Raw genomic sequence first — 19,999 nt, 5'->3', positions numbered from 1 at the left:
TACAGGGTATTTGGAAAAATGTGAAACCAAAAATAACATTAATTTGTGGAGCATTTACTAAATTTATTTAGTCAAAGAATTTTTCATATATAAAATAATAAAAAATTCAAAGTTTTTCTCATAGTTTAATTGGACATATATTTTCTTTCTTAGGAATACAGTAAGACCTCACTTAACATTGTCATAGGTTCTTGGAAACTGCAACTATAAGTAAAACAACATCTCATGACACCAGTTTTACCATGGGCTTATTGATATGAACAAGAGTTAGGCTACTACGGCATATTTCTGGTCACAAAAACAATACCAAACTTCTAAATAAAAAAACAAAACACTTCTAATATTAAACATTAAAATAAATGTAACCTATATACACATTTAAGAAAGACTAATAAAAACAAGTAGGATTATTGTTTTCTAACTCATTCATTCCAGTTCAAGGTCACAGGTGGCGGGAGCCTCTCCCAGCAGCTCAGGGCACAAGGAGGAACCCATCTGGGACAGGACACCCTTCTATCTCAGGGCGCACCCACACACACCTGCACTGACGTGGACTGGGATAATTTAGATGTGCCAGTTCACTTCACATGGCAGGAAACTGGAGTATCTGGAGAAAACTCATTCAGACATGGCAAGAACATGCAAACTCCACACAGACAGTGAGCCTGGCCAGGAATCTTTTTTTGAACAAAACATTATTCGAGGACTTGCCGTACACAAATGATGACCCCTTTTTCAGATACACAACTTCCTGGATGCATGGAATTACAGCATACTAATTTAATTTTCATAACAGCACTGATAGAAAGGCAGCTTTGGTTACATCATGCAAATGAGAAACCTGGTATTTAGAAGGTACTAGAACCTCAAAATCTTTACACCCATCCAGTGCCCTTTCCATTGTCCCAGCAATAATAATCAGAATGCTTTTTTTCTATAAAGATTTCACTAACATCATTATGTGAACACACCATTTTGGAAGTAGCAATTTCTTGCTCCATTATTTAATTCTTTAGGTATATAGCACCCCAGTGACAAAAAAAAAAAAAAAATTGTTAAAATAAAAACAAGTAAAATGTAACTTATTTGAAAATAATCATCAAGAGAATTTATTTTTCTTTGTAAATACAGAACGATGTGTCATTTCAAAAGACAGTAAATGTCAAATCTTTCTATAGTCTTTTTGCTTAATAGGCTTGGCCCTTTTAACATGATTAGTCAGATATATTGAAAGTATCATAGCAATATATCATTGTACATTCTGGGGAACATGAGATAATAACAGTTTTATATTAAGTCAGATTAGATAATCGAAGTACAAATTTTCAGTCTATAGACTTTGATCTCTTTAGTTTAGAAAAAATTCTATTTTGTATTTGTTTTTTCTTCATCTCTTTTTTTTCTTCTTCTAAAAGTTTCCATTACACCTTTTGTATCGACATGCTGAGAGGTTTTCTTCCTGATTTATGCTTTCTTTGTTTTTTGTTCTACATAGCGCACTGACCTTCTGTATGATATTCCAGGCTAAAATTTGATTCTAGAAAATGAACAGTTTACTTCAATTTGACAACTGTTTTGTGGTTGCTGCTGTTTATTTAAAATCATGTTTCTGTGTAGCCAATTACTTAAAGGGGTAGAAGAAGGGAGGCCAGTTAGAAATGATCGGAAAAGAAATAATTATGGTGTGGCGTGGCCCTCAGCAGTAGCAATGGGAACAGTGAGAAGCAGATCCATTCTACAGGTACATTCAAGGGAGAAGAGAGATGCTGCTGACAAGTGGAAGATGAGGTGTGCTTAAGAGAGAGGGGGACTAGGACTCAATTTTAGCTTTATAACCAGCAAAACTGGAAGGGTGTAACGGGTTAGCTGAGATGGAGCAGTAGGTTTTGGTGGGAAGGTCAGGAGTTTGGTGTTTGCCATATTACACTTGATATGACTATCAGAGAGTCAAGTGGAGATGCTCATTTGGATATATAAAACTAAAGTCCAAGGACAATATCTGAGCTGGAGATGGAGATTCAGTCCTCGGCATCATAGATTTTGTGTTTAAAGATATAAATCTGTGTGATCACCCAGATGAGTTCAAGAAGTCCTAGAAAATTTCCTGGGTACTATAAACTGAATGTTTGTGTGCCCCAAAATCCCTATGCTGAAATCCTAACCCCCAATGTGATGGGGCCTTTAGGAGATGATTAGTCACGAGAGTGGAGCCCTCATGAATGAGATTAGTGCTCTTATAAAAGAGACCCAGAGAGCTCTCTCCTGCCTTCTGCCACGTGAAGACACAGGGAGAGAGAGCCACCCGTGAACCACAGAGTGGCCTTTCACCAGACATCGAATATGCTGAAAACTCCATCTTGAATTTCCCAGACTCCAGAACTGTGAAAAATAAGTGTTTGTTATTTAAACAACCCAGTTTATGGTTCTTTTGTTAAGGCAGTCCGATTGGACTAAGACGCTAACGGATGACGGTTAAATGTTTAGAAGCAAGAAGATAAGAATGAATATACGAAGGAGGCTGACATGGAACGGCCACTGAGAAAAATCAGGAGAGTAGCTCGAGAGGTGTTGAAGACAGAACCTCTTTAAAAAAAAAAAATTATGAGAAAATTTATTTTTAGTAATAAAAAACATGATTGCCCATGCATATATACATGCAAATATATTCAAAATTTGAATACTTTAAAAGTTGTATGTGACTTTTAAGCAGAGATATGAGGCTATAGTTCAATAAAGAAATGGGGTTAGGATTGTTCATTTAGATTGGGAAAATTATCAGCACATTTGTAGGCCGATGTGTTGTGCTGTATGTGGCTAAATAAAGTTTTTCCGACGTTTTTGGTATTAGATAAAAAGGACATAAACAGATTAAAGATTTATTTAATATATGTTGCATCATTGGTTACATTGAGCTTCATGAGAATGAGAATGCCATAACCTGAAAATCCCACAGAGAGATAAGAATATTTCAATGCCTTCTCACATTAATTTTAATTTTGTCTTCATAATTCATTTTCAGTGTTTCCTTTTTTTTAAATAAAAGTTTCAATACCTCCCTTCTGATTTTCAAAGTTTATAGTTCCCTCCAGAAATAAGACTGTACGATGAAAAGACCCTAGGATAATCTAAGCTAGAAACGTTAATGAATAATGCCATAGGATACTGGCTGAATGATTACTTTAAAGGGAATTTTCTTAGTATTTATTACGGCACATAGACATGTGTTATTTATCTTATTCTAGTCATCCTGTCTTCATAAAGCAGAATAACAACACAGGATACCTTATCTTCCGCTGAGAATTAGATGACACAGTCATCACTAAATTATACAATTTCTGTGTTAAATAAATTAATTCACAAATAAAAGGTCTTCCTTTCCAATTGAAACAAATACGGAAAGTCACATAAAATAAGACAAATATTTAAAATCCCACAAAGAAAGAACTTCATCTAGTTAGAATTATATTACAAACTTTTCGGTAAGAATTTTCATTAATTAAATTCCTGATTTTAAATGCTTCCTGTTCAGTGTACACAGGCTATACATACAAGAAGAGATGCATCCATGTTTTACAAAGTTGCTGCCCATAATGATAGCATTTTTGCTATGAATTTCATTGGCCATTCCACAGATGGTTTATTTTTAGCAATCCAGACTAATTTCCAACATGTATTATGACTGAAGAAGAAAGAACATACACTGATGAATTTTCCCACAATCTTTCAATTAAACAATCTTCCTTTAGAGGGAGCACCCTTATTAATTATTGCAAAACGGAGATCGTCGAAAATAATAACTTTGCAACATAAGCAGATTTTCACAGGCTCTTGCCAGATTGCTTTTGTGGTCATTTGTCTCCTAGTAGTTCCTTCTGGATCCCAAACACTGTGATTCACCAGAAAACTTAAGCTCACTTATAAAAAATATTTATCATAATTTTATAATCTCTGATCTTGAATAGAGAAATGGAAGAAAGCAACATAGTTAAACCAGGAATTTAAAACATATATAGTACTTTAAATTCCAACACATTCCCAAACAATCTATCATTTTGCAATACCCTGTGGGTCTGGGAAAGGATTTATTAAGCTGATGAGAAATGTCTTCATAATATTCTAAAGTATATTAACCCTGATTAGGTAGTCTTCATTCTTCACTTTTTCTTGTTATAGCTCCACACACACAGGTATTTTCCCCAGGATTAGGAAGGGTAATAGGTCAGTAGTGATTTCTGTCCATAACCACTGCTACCACTCTCTGTCTTTTCAATATGACTTTTGAGAAAGACATATTTTTTGTTATACCTATATCTATCTACTGTATCTATATCTATTTCATCTATATCTATCTATAATATATACATCTTCCAAATTTTAAATACTCCAATTTAAGAGCATTCTAAAATATTATCTCTATATATGATCACCTCCAATTATACTTCTTTTCCACTGCAATTACACATCATCAACTAAGCCCAGCATATCTCATTGCAGCAGAATTTCTCTGTTGTCAGATAAAAAACAAATCTTCTCTTAGACAGGAGGGGCTTGATTTGAAAACACTATTGCAGTATGAAGAGGGGTACAGTTGCATAGGAAGAACGCTCTGACCAGTGTCAGAAATCAGGCAGACAGGATTTATTGGGTTAGCAGGTGGTACGACCAGACAGCTGAGCAGGAAACGTTTTTCTCTGTAGTCATCTGATCTTTGGGGGGACCAGAAAGCTTGTCTAACTGCACGGACTTATGGGGAGGGGAGAAGCCTCATTAAGGTTTGGTCAAATCAAATTAGCAGGCATTTGTCCAGCCTGGAAGGAGGACAAACAGTTCAATTAGTCATTTATGAAACAAAATAAATGGGAATTTGCAGAGTCTGTGTGTGGTCTGTCACAGGAAACAAGTGGGCTACAGGCAAGGCTTAACTATGTCAGATGGGAGGGTGTTTTCTGCGCTGTTTGCAGGAAACGTAGAAGGATGGGTGGCTTTCTCACCCCTCTCTGTTATTTGGGAGCACAGGGCACAGAAAAAGTTCTACATCACGATGCTTAAACAAATTAGAATAAGTCCTCGCTTAATGTCCTCGATAGGTTCTCGGAAATTGCCACTTTAAGCAAAACGACTCATAACAAAACCAATTTGACCACAGGCTAATTGATATAAACGAGAGTTAATGTCCTACCATCTATTTCTGGCCACAAAAACATCACCAAACTTTTCAATAAAAACCCCAAACACTTTGAATGTTAAACATTGAAATAAATGTGAGCCATACATACATTTAAGAAAGATTAATAAAATTAAGTCAGACCATTATATTTCCAACCCTCCTATTATTCCAGTTTGGGGTCACAGGTAGCAGGGGCCTCTCCTGGCAGCTCAGGGCACAAGGCGGGACCCACCCAGGACGGAGCACCGTCCCATCCCGGGGCACACTCACGCACAGCAATGCTCACTCAGACTGGGAGAGCGTAGACAAACCCATTCACTTCATCGGCATGTGTCCTCAGGTGGTGGGAGGAAACCAAAGTACCCAGAGAACACCCAAGCTTTCACAGTGACACGTGCAAAGCACACACACAGTGGCCCAACCCGTGAAGAGATTTTTATTTTTCTTTTCTCAACAATCTTATAACGAAACAAAATGATGTTACTGGAGGACTTGCTATGTATTGCAGCCATTGGCCTTTGTTTATCATAGGATTATTTTATAATCTAGTTTCTTACAAAAGAAAAATGGAATAATCTAATTTCTCACTAAATAATCACTGCATTGCTATTAATGTGCTTTCTCACTGGCGCTCTCTCTCCCTCCGTTTCCTGACATGTAACATCCTTTGTTACCAAACCACTTTTTTTATTCCGTTTTCCAGTGAAATTCGGCTAAAGCCATCATTTTCTCAGTCTTCCTCAGGTGACCCTATCCTTTCTGTTCACCACTTTCTCTAACACTTGTAATTATTTTTCCATCCAACTCATGAGAAATCTAGTCATAACTACTTTGTACTGGAATCTGAAATCCAACGAAATGAGAGGTCGTTCTGAAGCAGAAAATACTTAAATGATGTTTTTTTGCATTCCAATATTTGGTAAATGCTCCTGCACACGCTAGGTGTGGAATATATATTATTGTCGATTGGAAGAACTGTATTGATAGCAATACTGTGAAGACAATGTGATAAATGGAGACATAGCATAGTTTAACTGAGTCAGGTTGCGGTTACTAAAGGATGCATGCAGAAAAAAAGGCAGAGCTGGACTTATTGTAATTTTGTGGCTATCGTAATTACTTTCTGCCAAGAAAATGTCCCCCTTTCCCGCTAAATTCCTTAAATGACAGTCATGGTTGGAGGTCATCTCTAAACTACAAATACCCCGGGAAATATAATAACTTGACTTAATTATAAGCAAATATGAAATGATACACAATTATACAAATACACACAAAAACCGACTCTCAATAGGCATTTGATTATAACAAAATAACAGTGGAAAATGATTTGAATTTTGGAATCAGAATTAGTTCCCTCATCTGCTAGCTCTATAAATTTAGATAATTTACATAACATCTGATACACATTTTTCATATTTTTAAAATGAATATATTACTTGACTCACAGATTATTGGAGTTATACAATGGCATCGATGTGTTAATATGCACCTTGCTCTTTCTATATATTCACCATTCTCTACTTGACAGGCTGACATTTGATCGCTAGCAGATCATTGAAATAGATGAGAAATATATAGCAAAGATCGTTCCAGGCTTTTTATGATTAAATCTAGATTTATATGTTTTTAACCAAGAGAAATAGAATAGTTCTACCTTATACCTCTCTTTTATCATTGCTTGCAATTCCCTAAGAGAAACTTTAGGGCAAAAAATTAGCCTCAATAATTTTAGGTTATAAGAGAAGCAATACTAGAAAAACCATGTGTGAACTAATTTTCCTCCGAAAATATAAGACTTTGTTTTTGTTTTTCTGTAGGCAAGATTTACTAAGAAATAATAGGCTGAGGATTAGAAGTATGATCATTTGAATTGTTCGAGTCATCAGGATATCATTTATCTGCTTCCAAACAATTTTCTGTATAATTTTATTTCTAAATTCCTTTTACTCCATGCTTTCTGTTTTTGCTTCTTTACACATCATTTTGTGACTGTTGATAAGTATGTTTATTCTACTTGTAAATTCGTTTACTCCTAATGAATACTTTCATCAGCTCATTCATCCTATCAGTACTTTGAGAACGCGTCATCATTGGAGCAATAAAGGAATGATCACTTAAAGAGGTTAAGTAAGAATTAACTCATAGGATTAAATAAGGTTGAATTAACTAATAAATAAAGACTGAACCTTGCCAGAACCTTAATCTTGGACTTTCCAGCCTACAGAACTGTGAGAAAATAAATTTCTGTTGTTTAAGCCATCTAGTATATGATATTTTTTAATGGCAGCTCAACCTTATTAAGACAGTTGCTAAGAATTTAGCCCAAAATGTAGTGATGTATAATAATAACATTATTTGCTGTTTATTTTGGAGTCAGTAATTTAGGAAGGAGTTTTAGTAACAGGTCCACTGTGCTGCGATCAACTGAAGTCACAGCTGAGCTAGCCTCCAATTAGGCTCACTCTCTCATCTGGCAGTTGATGCTGGTTATCGGCTAGGATCTCAGCTATGACAACAAATTCATTGCTCAGTGTTTAACTGTCAATTTTGACTCTTTTTTATTTCATACTCAGATTACAATCTTATCAGTGAGGTTTAGCCAGAGAGAAAAAAAGCTTTTTCTAATTCTAAGAACTTATTTTTACATATCAAGAAGTAATCTCAGTGAACTAACTCAGACAAGGGTTTTTCACTGAGGCAGACTCTACTTACCAGACCCTTACTCTTTGTTTCTTACTGGCAATATTCCAGTTTTGCTTTGAGTAGCCTCTAACCCTGTCCCAGAGAGTAAGTCACCATTGGTCTTAGCCAATTTTGACCACTGTTCATCTTCCCACTTCTTAGAGTGGGGTAGAGATGTATGGTGATATGAAAGGACCAGTTTGATGGGGACTTCTGGGAAAATTTATAATTGTGTACAGGTAAAAAGAAAGCCGTTCGATCTCATAGTACCTCAGTTTTCTTCTTTGGATTGTGGCTGTGTGGAACTTTTATAATGAAGCAATACACTTAAGGGGGAAAAAAAAATCAATATTTATAATAAGGTATACCAGAAAGATGGAGAAAAATACCAGCAAGGAACAACTGACATGGTTATTGGGTGAGAAAAAGAAACCTTTATTTGCTTAAGTCATTGTTACTTGGATTTCTACTTGTAGCAGCTTAAGACCTTCCTAATGGAGCCCTCGAGGGGAAGACCTCAAAATATGGAACTTGGTGTTGTGGGGAGAGGCATTAGCAAGAGCCACCTCCTATATCCTAAACTTGGGTTTATTTAAGGGGAGGCAATAGAAAACAAATGATCTTTATCAGCATAAAATATTGAGAGGATTAGAGTTTCAATATTCTCCCATGCTACTTGTTAATTATTCTCTTCCTGACAAAGAGGGTAAGAAAATTGGAAAAGACTATATTAATGATAGTGTCCCTCTATGAGAGGAAATTATTTGAATTGCCCAGGGCAGAGGCTATTACACTAAAGACTAGAGGAATGGCAGAACACTGAGTCCAGTAAGGAAAAAACAAAAAAATCGTCAGTCTTGTGGACTATATCTGAACATGTTCTTCAAGCCTCTAAAATGAACAGATGCAAATATTTTGAAATTTTGATAAATAATTGAGGAAACAATGTTAATCAAGAAACTTCAGTCAGGATAGCAAATAAATATGGGCATCTACTTTCTAAAATGACCTATGTACCCGATACGCTCCATTTAGCAGGAGGACAATGGCCTCAGGGGCTCTCCTCCTGGGAGAGTCGTTATCTTGTTTGGAAAACCAGTATCAGGCTCTCAGGAAGGAAGGTCTAGGCTACGCCACAAGGAAAACAACTCACACCAGATAGAGAGCAGAGGGTGGGGAAAAAGGCATGATGGAAATTCATTCGTCTTAGTGCTAGGGAGTTGGTAAACTTTCTGTAAAGAGCTGTGTATTGTAAATATGTTAGTCTTTACAGGTCTCTATCACAGATTTTTCTTCTTTTTTTCCACCCCCATTCATAGTCTTTAAATATGTAAAAGCCATTGCTCATAGATGCACAAACACAGCCCTGTAGTTGGATTTGGCCATAGGCCTAGCTTGCAAATATATGATTTATAAGATTACAACTAGCCACGACCTTGAAGAGCTGGATCTTTCCTCTTTTCTCATGACATCTTATTTCACCGTGAAATTCCAATATCCTAAGAGTATACAAGAAGAACTGATATATGCAAATGGCAGGCTGAAACAGATTTCATTTATGCATCAGTTCAGATCCAATCATCCTTTTTATTCTGGCCAGAGTGGGCTTTTAAAGGATAACACCCAGCTCATGTTGTGAAGCTGGATGCTATTTTCCTCATGGCTGTTGCTACTGGTGAGGATGCTGTTGCTTTTGTTGCTTAGTCTCTTGTGTTACTGACTCGCAAAACTCAACCATGCTTCACCTTACGTGCAGTGCACTACACTCTTCTCCCTTCCCGCTCAGTACCTTATTATAGTGTCTCTCTAGATGTCTGGCGAGAATGGGCGGTTAGCTGGTATTAACGCTGTAGCTAGTTCTGCTACAAATTCTCTAATGTATTTTCCTCTTTCAACCTCACTTTCCTGTCTCCTCATTGCTGCTTTCCCAGAATTGAATCCTTCCAAGAAAATTAATGTTACACAAACATTTACCCTAGATTTTGTTTTCTAGAGTAACCGGCTGAAAATCACATCCCAAAGCACCCCTAACTGACACAAAGTCATATTAAAGAGAGGGACAAGGATACACTTAATGGATAAATATAACTCACGGAATAATGGAAGCCTGAAGTGAGAGGCAAAGGCAAGAGATCAGATGACAATATCCTCAATTCTTCCCATTTTTCTTCTAGATGATGCTTAAAGTAGGAGTGAGTAGAAAAGCATAAAATGTTTGAGATGAAAGCCAGCAAAATAGGAGCTTGCGAGTGGCACTTATAATTCTGAATTCTTGAAAAAAACTGACTGGCAGATTTCCCTGTGTCATGACGTAGAAATCAAAGCATGGTATGTTTAGGGAAACAGAAAAATCCTGCAGTTGACCAGTTTTTCCCAGTTTTCCCATTCCTGCTTGCCTTAAAATGATAGCCAGCTCTTTCTGAATGTTCACCATTTGAGGTCAAGAGAACAGCATCACTGGTCAACCTATAGGGTGAGAGCCATGTGGGCCTCAGTTATGGTCACTGGGCAGCCCCAACCATAAGTAATAGCAAGGAGTATGTGTTTACAGGAAGTGACTTCTGCCCTCCAACACGCCAAGGTTTAAAAAACAAAATTACTGAGTATATAAATATGTTCTGAGAGTGAGAATGCTTTGGAGGATCTAGGGCTTAAAATGTTTCCCAATATTGGGAAAATGTCAATATTTCATCTTCGATAGTAAATATTATTGATATAAATCTGCAACAGTAACTTAACCTTTTTTCTATTTCTTTCTACTCACTTTCAAAAAACAAAAAATTCCAGAACACGTTGTTTATCTCTATTTCTCTTACTGTGCTTTTATATATAAATAATTTTCTTCATTCTTTTTAGTACATGCTCAACGCCATTATGTTAGATTTAAACAAAATGCATTGAGTTAACAGAGAAAAGTGACAGAACAAAAGCCTCCCCAAGTCAATGAGAGACAAATATACATTTCTGAGTTACTCTTAACACAAGACAGTTTTAAAACACATGGAGTTAAGAATGAATAAAGTATGGTCTAGGAGGTACAATAATTTTTGTAAAGTGCAGCCAAGAATGTCTCTTTCTATAATAGCTATTGAATTTACAAACACAATTAAGGAGAACTACTAGGCTCATACATCAATTGGACTTCCAGTCTTTACTGAAAACTGCCATTAGTGTCAAAAGCCAGAAATAAGAGCAAGTTTTACTTACACTGTTAGATTTTCTAATGTAAGGGAGGATAGTAGTGAAATTTCTGTTGAACGTATCTCTGTGGCAGCTTTGTAAATAATAAGTATAGATATAGCATATCTGTAAAGTTTATTCATTCATTCTGATATTCACTTATTCATAAGAATGTACCACACTAAAAAAGAAAAAAATAAATATAACACTCTAGTTAAGAAAAAGTCCAAATATAGTTAACATTTATCTTATTTGCTCATGTATTCCCATTCTGTTTTCATATCCAAAAAGTAAATTAAAGAATTTTCATTATTTTTTTTGTTAAATTGTTGGTAACCTGAAGAAGAATTTACATTCTGATACTCGAATATGTAGAATGGGGCTAAGAGAGGCAGAGGAGACCCAAATATAAATAAAAATATAATAAAGTCCAAATATTTAAAGCTAACTGGAGGAAATGAATAATCTGAAATATAGGAAAGAAATAAATGGCATAATGTGTAATATGTAATGAGAGGAATGCCTTCGATTTTCTATAAGTATAAACATTAATTTAAAGTGAGAGCTAAGAGATGTCAAATAACTTCCCTGCACAGTTGACTTAAATTTTGTCAACTTAAATTAACAGTTTTATTCTGTTTTGTTAAAATGATTTTTTGTTCTTTTAAAAAATGACAGAAACAAGTCTACGGCCATGCCACCCTGAACACGCCCAATTTTGTCTGATCTTGGAAGTTAAGCAGGGTCGGGCCTGGTTAGTACTTGGATGGGAGACCACCTGGAAAGACCAGGTGCTGTAGGCTTTAAACAACAACAAAAAAAAGACAGAAACAGCAGTGCCTTGAGGAAGCTTCAATGCTTTCCTTAATCTTTTCTTGTTATCAATTCAGTTAGTGTTACTAAAAATTTGGGAAAATTAAGAAAACTTTACCTCCCTGCTCTAAGATAGCTTTTCTAATTTCGCAATATTTCTTTTGGAAAAGTTTCTTCTTTTGAAAGAGTTTGGATTTTACCATCAATTCTTTATTTTGTAATGTTTACCTTAAACAAATTTTCTGTTTTATAAATTCATTTCCACTTTGTGACTGGATTAAAAACAATACTAATTTTGAAGAATTTTAAATGAGCCTCGATGTCTTATGGTAAGAGATAAAATGGCATGATATTTTAATGTACATCTAGCCCCTTAAAATGAAGATTTTGAAAAACATGTTTTCTCCGGCCTCTATTTCAGAGATGAGCCTGTGATATGTCTCCAGCAAACTGCCTCATTTATGAGGCTGACGGGTTTATAAATTAAGGTGGTGATGAATACACAGTGTTTCTATGCATTTATATGCATTTGCATAACTCTATTTCTTTTAATTTTTCCAAAATATGGATGGTCCCACATACAAAATAAAATATGTATATGCTAATTTCACTGAAGTATTATAAACCAATTTTAGCATCTGTGGGCCACTCATTAGGTGACAGCTGAAAATCAGAAATAAGAAACCCTTTTCAAGATATTGACATGAGTCCTGGGACTCTTGTCAGTGTTTGCTGAGTCTGCCAAGTTTTATGACGAAATTTGTTAGAGTAGAAGTTCCAAATCGTAAAATATGACTGGGATCTTTCTTTCTCTGAATGCACTGGTTTACATGATATTTTAAAAGCATGTTTTAGTTGGGAGCCCAAAGGTGCATCTCTGCTTAAAGCACACGTGTGGAACTAAGTTTTGGTAGTGTTCCTGCCCCAGGTGGCTCTGGGTGCTCTAACGAAAAGTGCCATCCACTGGGGAGCTTAAGCAAAAAAACACTTATATCTCAAAGTTCTGGACACAGGGAAGTCCAAGATCAATGTGCCAGCACATCTGGTTCCTGGTGAGAGCCCACTTCCTGCTTTGCACATGGCGCCTCACACAGTGGAAGGTAGAGAGAGGAAGCAATCTCTCTTGTTTCTCTTATAAGGTGATCTTATTATACCACCTTTGTGATCTTATTACCTTCCAAAGACCCCCTCCCAACTACTATCCCATTGGGGGTTATGACTTCAACATATGAATTTTGGAGACACATAAATATTCAGTCCCTAACAGCTCCTTGTAAACCTTTACAATCATTTTTAAATCATTAGGTCAACTCAATTTATGTTATCATCCCCAAAATATTAAAAGTAATAAGCATACGTTGTCATAACATCATAAAATACCAATATTATAAACATTATTCTTAAACTATGTACCCTGGATGCCAATATTAGTCACTGGGACTATTAAGGCCATTTTTCTAATGGAAAGAAAAGGGAAGGATAGCATCTACTAGGCATTGATTCCAAGGATATACACTGAATTCTGTATAATTAACACAATTAATTTTCCAACAATTCTATAAAATTTATATTATCTAAACTACTTAGAAAAATACATTTATTATCAAAATCATGAAGTACTTTGACAAACTTGAAATGATAAATAGAAGAATAGAGATGTAATCAGAGTTTTTATTATAAATTCATGTTTCAATACAATTCAAGGACATAGAAGGTTTAGCTTTGAATTATAACTTTTCTATCCATTAACCTTGAGATGTTGCATAGGTCACAGCCAAATTTATACTCTCAGCGGTGTTCAGAGATTTATTCCTTCCATTAGATATATACTCAACAGTGAACTTCGTCTTTCAATAAAGAAGTGACAAATATAAAGCATTTGTATTAGTTTAAGAAAATATCCTTCAATTATTAAAAAAGTAAAGTTCCCCTCTTAACACATATCCCTTTTCTCCTTTAGCTATATAATCACCCACTTATTTAAGTAATGATGACCCAGGGTTGGTTATTTCCTGGCAGAAAAAAAGATAAACACATCATTACCTGCTAGGAAAACCTTATCCAGAAATCACTAAACTATTATAAACCATAAATACACAAAAAGAAATAAAGAAAATGTAACTATTACACTTTTATGGATTTCAAGATTTTTAGAGTGAGTAGAAGGAAGGTGGTAAGATTTTTTTCCCAAATTGAACAAAATATATTCTTGACTAATGACTATTTTTTAACACCACTTTAATAATACTGTTTTATCTTGGTATCTATCTGATAATTTATCACTGCCGGAAAAATGTTTATAAAATTCTGATTCTGTTTCAAATGTCATTTCAGTTGAAGAGAAATTATTTCTAATATTTTTCTCTTGCAAAAGATAAAGCTCATTTTTTAAATTGATTATTAAAATAAAATCGACAATGTTTCTTTTGTCTGAAAGATTAGCATTTGATATTTGGGCATGCCATTTTTCATGAGAATTAAATCATTAATGAGAGTGGATTTGTGTATGAGTGTGGTTAGGTGTTGTGATTTATGCAAACCTAATTAATAACCCTAAAGTTGATTTTAGTAAAATAATTTTAATAACTAATTTGATACTTTCATCTCCAAACCATCTGGCTCTATCACAGTGAACCAAACTGTAAAACCTCTAAGCAATTAAATAAATCAATCTTTAGGTACTAAAGACATCAAGAAACATCATCTCCTCATAAAATTTCAAAATAATGATAATAATGATAATATCAGAAATATAATCATTAAAATGAATGAAACTAATAGAAATTGTTCTATTTGTTTCTACCACTCTTACTATATTTCACATGAACTTCTAATATGATTTTGGAGTATTTTTTAACTCTTACTTAAACATCTATCTTTCCATCTCTGACACAGAAACTGTTTTCATGTCTCCAGAGAACTGCCAGCACATATATCAGGAGTTTTGAAAGGTTACACTTTCAGACAATGAACTACTACTGTCTTCTTCCCTAAACTTCTACTCCAAACACTTATACATGGAAAAGATTGACGTTAACGCATGTTTGTGCTTATATAAATCCAGCAGTGGTCACGCCTAGGCCACAGTGGCATGGCCTGTTGGAATGTAGCGTGTCAGAGAAGTGTGCACCCCACCTTCAAATTCAGTGCAGCGTTTACTGGACGGGGTCACACCAGTGATTTTGCTAACCTCATGCTGGACAGCAAGCACTGAAAAATCCTCACGTTTGGGGTGGGCTGAAGTTTATCCTGTGGCTTGCATTATTGTTGATGATGATGATGAAGAGGAAGAAGAAGAAGAAGAAGAATACCTAGCATACTTAAGAATACTAGACGGAAGAGATATTTTATGCAAAGTCTCTGAACTCATACCAATTATGGTGAATTTGTGGTGGTAACGCGGAGGTTCACATTCTTAGGGCAGGTTGTCTAATTCTAGGAGGGACTATTGGATGAGTGCCAAAACTTTACACATCTCCTACTGCTTCTAAATTTATATTTTGGGAATATCGGTATTTATAGCAGTTCTGTTAAAAGGAAAAAAAGAAAAGAAAAAGAAATTAGTCTGTGATTTAATATAAGATGGGATTGACTAGTAGTATTATATTGATTAATAAGTTAAAAAATATATTTATTTTCATCTATACAGTATTGACCACTTTATTCCTGAATGCATCTCATTAACACAAGGATTAGAAAACATAAATTTAAGTATCCCTTCTTAAGAAATAAGAAAACTATGGAAACATAAGAAATAAATAGATGGATAGATAATTAGATGATAAGTAGATAGATGATCAAAGTACATGATAGGTAGATAGGTAAATAGATGATAGATAGATGATAGATAGATAGTTAGATAATAGATAGAGATACATAATTGATAAATAGATCTCTGATAGAATAATTTAATAAATATTTTCTATCTTTTAAGCTTTAGATTGTTTTAGAGGTGTATATTTAATTAATGGTATCAATTTTTGAATGAAACTTTACACATATTTGAACAGAAAACAAATTAAGTCTGTAAATATACATGGATGGCTAAATAAAATGAGCAGTTTTGTTTGTTTTCACTTTTTTAGTTCTAGTTAATAGAGACACTGTTAAGGAAGAAGGGCGATTTTTAGAAGAGGAAGTTGATGAGTTCAGAACTCAGGCAGTTTCTATTTTTCTTTCTTTGACATTTATAAGGTAATAAGACCCAGAAATGCATGCACATTTTAAATGTGATATATCAAATAATAGAGTTAATCTCTCTTATTTCATCTTGGCAACCCCTGTCCTCCTTTGCCTCCTCCAGGCTTTAGAGGAAAAATAAGGTTCATTCATTCTCACTGACAATAAACTAACCCAGTTTAAAAAAGTTATTTTTCTTATATTCATTGGAAATGAGATCTTATTTGAGGTGGACTGGATTTACATTTATTGTGCCTGTAGACGATCCGATTTAAGAGATTAGGAAGTGCTTTATGCATCATGCATTATGAATATGCACTAAAACCAACACTGCCTGGAGATAATTTAATTCACCTTGGTAGTGACATATGACAATGAGGCTCATACAATTTGACCACATATGATATGAATCGGAGATAAATCAAATAACAATAAGATAACGAAAAAGATAAAATTCTTCCTTTAGCAAGAAAAATTATGCCATATGTTAATCTCTTTTTCCCGTAAATACACATTGTTCTAAGGCAGAAAACATGTTCCTTTTTGACTAATGTCATAATGGTTCAGTAAATATTAATTATATGTCAAGTAAATCAGCATTACTAAAAATTATACCTACTCCTTTGTGGGGGGAGGCTGAAATATTCATTTGGTAAGATGTCCTTTTGTTTAATTTAGCAGAATATTTTCCAGAGAGTTCAGTGAATATCACGCGAGAGCAATGAAACCGCGTGTACAGAAGGCATTATGCCTAGATGCAATTCAGCAGCAATGGTACGTGTGATCTCCCTGAAGGATCGATTGTTCAGTCTTGTTATCGTTAAACACCTGTATAAAGTGATGCTGGTTGCAGTTACTGCGGGCTCATTTACATTTTAATACGGACAGTACCATTTTGGATGCCACTGGGCCCTGTTTAGAGAAGTTCAAGGACATTCCTCAGGAGTCTTTTGACACATTACAAGTTAGGTTTGTATGTAACTGCACATAAAATGAAGGCACTGTGGTTTAACCTTAAAATGCAAATGTAAGAAAATCTATGGATCTTACTACTTTATCGTAATATCTACATCTCTGGGTATAAGGCAACAGAGTATGAGCATGAATACAGATTGATATGAACTGCCTTCATCTCAATAAATAAAAAGATGATGTCTGCTTATTTAACATCAGTATTGTTTTTCATTGCCTAGTTAAGGGCACTTTATGATTTTTTTTAAAAAAACTTAACAAAGCAAATAATAAACTACAAATATAGATATGCCTTAGAACAGTCTCTGTCTTAAACACAAACCAATGAGAATGATTTTGACATGTTAATAAATCCTCTCTATTGGAAACTTCATGAAATTTATTGGGGTATACTATTTAATTTACATATTCCCTTTTGAAAATTTTACCTCTGGCATGCTGTACTTTTAAAAGCCAATAATAAAGTATTTAAATATTGTTCAATATACATAAATAAAGAGGGTTTTACAGTCAACAATTTAGAAGAAATAAAGTATGCCTAGTGGCTTGTAAACTACATCTGATAGCTACAAATCTTAGGAAAACAATTAGCATATTATGTATAGAGTATGTATATTTTTTCAGAAGCTTTACTTACATGTTTATATTTATTCTTAATCTTAAAAATTATTGACATGAAAGATCTCTGGATATTTATGTAGGATATCATTTATGTTAAATCACATAGTATTATATCTTTCTTTTGGAAAATATTTATATGTAAGTTCATGAACAATGGCACACATAGAATAAGGGAATACCAAAGTAGATGGAGTAGATTGAGATTTAAGGTAGCAACTGAAGCGGAGAGTTAGATTTATCTATAACTTCTGAATCATTTAGGTGAGGTAACCCTTGGTTGACTTCACAGATTGCAAGGACCTTGTCAGTTTACAATCCCTTATATTTTTATTTTTCACACCTATAGCACCTGGTCATCCTAGGTGATCTCCCATCCAAGAACTAACCAGGCCCGACCCTGCTTAGCGTCCGAGATCAGACGGGATCTGGCTTGTTCAGGGTGGCATGGCCATAGACTAAGTTAGCATATTCAAATAAATATCATTTAACTGGAATTTTGTTATTTGAGGAATTAAAAATAACCAGAGTCTTCCCCATGTCCCATTTGTATGCTCCCATGATAATCCCTATTTCCATCCTCATTAGTGTTCCCTTTTTATTTCATATTTGTTTTACTTTGTTTTCTATGTTAAATGATATGATTCATAAGGGCCAGCCTCCTATCGGCTTGTTCACTGCTCTGATCTTAAACAGTGTCTCATGTAAGAAGACACTTCTTTGTGCTGAATGTATGAAGAAAAGAAAGAATGATGTTGCCAACTCGGTGAATATGACAATCGCTACGGACAGTAAAACAAGGTTCCAGCTGCAACCACCGCCCACCATGTCTGATTCCTGAGAATTCTATTGTGAACCATGTTAAAGCTCATTGTGGATTAATATTGCATTTATCAACATGTCAGTGCAAGAATAGCATCACTACATATAGGATAGATCTTAAGATAACATATGCCTATGTAGAATGCATTAAAACCTATTACAGTTATATATCTATATTCACACTTACATGTGCTATGTCTATTTCCTATAAAAACAATTTTATATATAGTTGATTCTTTCAAGATTATGTACTCATTATATCTTAACTACCAACATCTATGTAATTATAATGCTCAGATCTTTTTAAACCAGTTTTCGATCCTTCTCTCTCTCCTTTATATGTATTTTTAAATCTGCTTTTGCCTTTATTTTCTAACCAGCATGAAATATAGATGGATATAGATATAAATTTAGACAGATATATATATATGACTTTATGGCAAGTACTTCTAAATACAGTTTGGCAGTAGATAAGTTAATTTAAGATATATAATAAAGTTAGAAAGGAATTGATTTTTTACACGTTTGGCCGAGAAAGGAATATATGCAAATTACACACATTTTTTAAAGGCACAGTAATTGACGTATGATGCATTATTTGCTAATATTTCTGGAATGAACCAAGTCTAAGTAATTATTATACATGAGATGATATTATATGCTTATATTTTGTATGTTAACACATTCATAATTGTATTATGTGAAAAAACAATTTTTACATTAGACATGATACAAAAATAGATGTTATAAAATTAAAATGCATTTAAAAAGCTGATAAGTTATCAGCACAAACTACAAAGAAGGAACAAAATTTTGTTAATACATTTTTTAACAGGAAACATGAAATATTCTAAATGGCATCTGCCTTAGAAGCTGAATTATGTACTGTAAGCCTGAGTCATTTACAAAAACAAAACTCACCGGAACAAAGGAAAAAGCATATTCTAAAAAAAAGGGGAAATATTAAATTACTTGGGTTGCAAAAACTATAGTAACTGGTGAAAATTTAAATTATTTAATTAAAAGTGCATTGCAATAAATTTGTGCCTTTTGTGGCCGTTCAAAATTATTTCACATTTAGTAAATAATACTAAATTTATACATCATAATTTATTAATCAAATCTGGCATATACGTGCAAAAACACAATCCCACAGTTAACTCCTCCTTTCTAATTTGAAAGTAATAGAAATAATAGCTCTAAATTGCAATAAAATCAAAGTACTCTTGAATTATTGCTGGACTTTTATTTTAGTAAATGAATTACAAAAAAATCACAATAAGATTTCCTGCTTAAATACTAATCCTCATGCATGCATATGATTTCATAATTTATGCATACTACCTTGCTGTTATATGTGATAAAATTTTATCAGTCATCCTACAAACAATGAGGTATGGTACTGGTCCTTTGTTTATTCTTTTCAAATAGTTCATGACATTTTACATCTGTCTCCTGTGATCATTAATATGCTAATCCAATAGTTATTTAGACAAAATTCTTCGATGACTGGCACATTTTCTCTATTTCTAATAGACAAGCAAATATAATACTCAAATGATC

At 34.2% G+C, this 19,999-nt stretch overlaps 1 non-coding gene and 1 pseudogene across 1 annotated transcript; one reads left to right on the top strand and one right to left on the bottom strand.

The window, feature by feature from the left end:
* Positions 1 to 11,716: 11,716 nt before the first annotated feature.
* On the top strand, positions 11,717 to 11,835 carry LOC111743721. Its single transcript, XR_002781845.1, has one exon. It is a non-coding gene; the product is annotated as a 5S ribosomal RNA (ribosomal RNA).
* A 6,119-nt stretch (positions 11,836 to 17,954) lies between these two features.
* LOC111743718 lies at positions 17,955 to 18,073 on the bottom strand (annotated as a pseudogene).
* Between the last annotated feature and the right edge of the window lie 1,926 nt (positions 18,074 to 19,999).

Source organism: Pteropus vampyrus, unplaced genomic scaffold, assembly GCF_000151845.1.
Source record: "Pteropus vampyrus isolate Shadow unplaced genomic scaffold, Pvam_2.0 Scaffold119, whole genome shotgun sequence".
Taxonomy (NCBI): domain Eukaryota; kingdom Metazoa; phylum Chordata; class Mammalia; order Chiroptera; family Pteropodidae; genus Pteropus; species Pteropus vampyrus.
This window is presented reverse-complemented; position numbering and strand designations above follow the sequence as displayed.